Genomic DNA, 3,518 nt, shown 5'->3' on the forward strand with positions numbered 1-3,518 from the left:
CAGGATGAAGAGGAAGGGAGAGAGAACAGTCCCCTGTGGAGCTCCAGTGTTGCTGACCACTCTGTCAGTGTTGCAGGCGCACATACTACGGTCTGCCAGTCTTTTCATATTGTTTATATTCATTACTGTGGTTGAGTGTGCCTTTTGTAAAATTGAATCATGTAATCATTTAATTTATCATTTAATTTATTTATTCCTATTATTATTCCTGCAGTTACTCTTGTGCTTAATACTTTTCTTTTTATAATGTACTTCCAATACCAATTCTCTGGTCCTGTCTTTACTTTGAAGGCTTAAAAACTCAATATCCTGTCTCTGATTTCAAACGGGTTAACTTGACGCAGCAACAGGAGGCTTCCTTGTTTCTGTTCGGATATCGCCTGATCTGCCAGGCAGGACAGGGCATCGAAAACGTGATCGGTTCAGTCCACTTTCGCTTAAAACGCAGTCAAGCTGAACCCGTAAAATCCTTCAAAAAGACCATTTAGCGACGTGTGTCACGTCATACTTACATGATAAATTTCACCTCAAGGGGGTGAGAATTATGAGCCAGTTCATCCATGCAATATTTTAAATGTAGTATTTTAAGTGTAATGAAATAAACATTATAGTATATTTAAAAGTATAATTCTGAATGATAATGTAATAGCATGGTTGGATGCTTCTTCGATTCATTGATATAAACTTACTATGATAAGCTCTTGAGTATGTTGAATAATCATTTTATTAACTCCGATGACACTCAATGCACACTGTAAAATGTGGAGGATAAAGTTAAAAGATTATTTCCACTATTTTCAGTCAGGATGCTGCATGAATGTAAGCTTGGCTAAAGAGTGACATCTAGTGGCTGATGAAGGTTCATTAGAAATATGTGTGATGATGGGACACGGTGAACATCTACTGCGTGATGTTCGTGCTGTCCAGGGGCCGTTTCTGGCCTTCTTATCAGATGTCACTTAACATCCATCCGTTTCCTCCACAACACTGTCTCCTTAAAGGTATACTATACAGGTAACACTTTTGCATAGTGTCCGCCATTTTCGTCCCCTTCCTCTTGCATGTGTGCTGGCAGGAGCCAGGTATCATCATCATCATCATCATCATCATCATCATCATCATCATCATCAGCCTGGTCTACAGACACAGCAGCGCCACCATCAGCCTGTCAGTCATTACCACACACCTGACAGAGTGGTTCAGTCTTCTGTCAGGTGACCTTCATACCTGACGGAGCTGTTAGCATTTAGTCATGCTAACAGAGCAGCTAGCATGTCTGCAGCCTCTCACACACCTCATCATCATCACACCTGACACACAAAGGTGAAGAGTTTCAAAATGAACTGAGCTTAAGGTGTTCAAATGTTCTCTTTAAAGCATTTCTAGCTTTAAACTCCACACTGAGCCCAGAGAAAGATGCTTTAATGAAAAACGTGGAAATACTGCAGATCAATAAATAAATGAAACATAAACAGAAAGTTTTTATAGAGTTCATTCAGCAGCAGTCGGCTGCCTCATGGTGGGTGAGTGGCTCCCTCTAGTGTTTACTGGTGGCCACTGCAACAATGACAGTAAGCAGAACTGAACATGACACTTGTATGTATTTGGAAGGGAAATGTATAATTATAATGCTTTTAACTGCTTATGTGACTACAATAAGCAATATAAAAGCTACCTGAAGTAAAGATTTTAACTGCACAAACAAGCTAAATAAAATGTGATCACTGAAGCTGAAAGAGCAGCATCACCTGGCTCTAATGAACCAGCTGTCAATCAAAAATTCATAAATGCATTGACTGCAGATGGTGAATGAAGGCACAGAAACAGCTGGTATCAGTAACATATTTAACATCTTTACATTACAGATGTAACATTGATAAAACAGGAAATGTTTTGCAGACATCATCAGGGGCTTTGCTGAAAAACACATGCTTCATACCACACACCATCCCATAAGGTTTCAGAAAGCTTATACAAATACTGTGCTCTGCATGGTTTTCTAACATGTTGTTAGAGTTGTAATAAAGCTGTTCATAACTAAACTAAACTGATTGTTTCTGTCTCTGTAAGGTAACAAAGAGGTAGGCTTAGATGCCTATGAAACACAAGCGTTTATCTTGCTGAAACTACTACTACTACTACTAGGTTATACACCAGTATACTCTTCCGGAGCATAGATCAACCCACTCAAACAAACAAAAAACATTTTTCTCAGTCAGATAAGATTTCTAAATGCTGGATGCTACACTGTTCTGTGTATTATTTGGGTAAATAAAATAGTTCCATTATTAATACCTCAGCCTACCATTTATTATGATATAAGACTGTGGGGCCTTTAAAAAAAAATGTCATTTCAGTGTGCCACCCTTCCACAGTCTATGCCCCCAGTTTACCAGCTTTCCAGAAACTGAATAAATAATAATGCCGTCATAACCACTTGATTATAGTTGATATTTGAAAAGTTGGTGGCAGAAATTGAATCACTCAGATTACAAATCAAATCAGTGATTGTGCTTCTGGTGTCAGTGCCTGAGTCTGCAAACTAAATCATGGCCTTGCTCTTTTCAGCATCTGACCACACAGCTTGTGTTTGCACATGTCTTGCATCTGGCCACTGAATGTAGAATGTCAGTGTAAATAAACTGTAGTGTGAATAACGTCATCGGAGCAACCAAAGTTTGAAATAGTATCTTAACACTTGAAAATAATTAAGTCTGAACAGTTAAACAAAAGGGGTTTCGAATGTATAGTATTTGGTCTCAAGCCTTTGCTCTCAAATAATGTCAGCGTGGCCCCAAAGCAAACATGAGGCAAAATGAAATTAAGACTGGTGAGTCAAGTTAACAGTTTACAACCTCATGGGAAAACTGCACTGTGGGGCCCCCTTTGCCCCCCCCTCTTTTTTTCTCTGCAGGTGTCCATGTACCCCGTCTCCTTCAGATACGTCCAGTGCAATGTGCAGTCCACATTGTATAGGTTAATTAATTCTAGGACCCTTGATGATCAGAGGGCCTTGGTGGTAGTGTTATAGTGACAGGGTTGTGTTGGTGACGCCTCAGGCCCTGATAAGGCTAAGAGGAAGTGGAACATAACACATCTCATTGTTTTGAATATGAGAAACAGGCCATCATTTGTGTTTCTGTATTTCGCAGTAGACACCGCACAATGCAGGTTTTAAGGTTGTGACACGAGAGAGTCTAAGGAGGATATGTTGTCCACATTCTTTTTCCGATGTCCATTATAATCCCACAGAGGCAAGAGACACACAGCACGCTACTCTTACATAAACCCTCAAAGGTACTGTGGTGTTTGCAATAATAATGCCGTGTATATCTATTTGATATTACATGTCTTCTGCTCTATATTAGTAGCCTGTAGTCACAGACTATAATATGATTATGTGACCCTCTGTGTGATATGGCCTGCCCTTCATCTGTGTTTTTTGACAGCTGCTCTCTCCTCCTCCTCTGTTTGTTTCCCCCCTACATAGCCTCTTGTTTCCCACAATGCTCAGCGAA

Source organism: Chaetodon trifascialis, chromosome 22, assembly GCF_039877785.1.
Source record: "Chaetodon trifascialis isolate fChaTrf1 chromosome 22, fChaTrf1.hap1, whole genome shotgun sequence".
NCBI lineage: Eukaryota > Metazoa > Chordata > Actinopteri > Chaetodontiformes > Chaetodontidae > Chaetodon > Chaetodon trifascialis.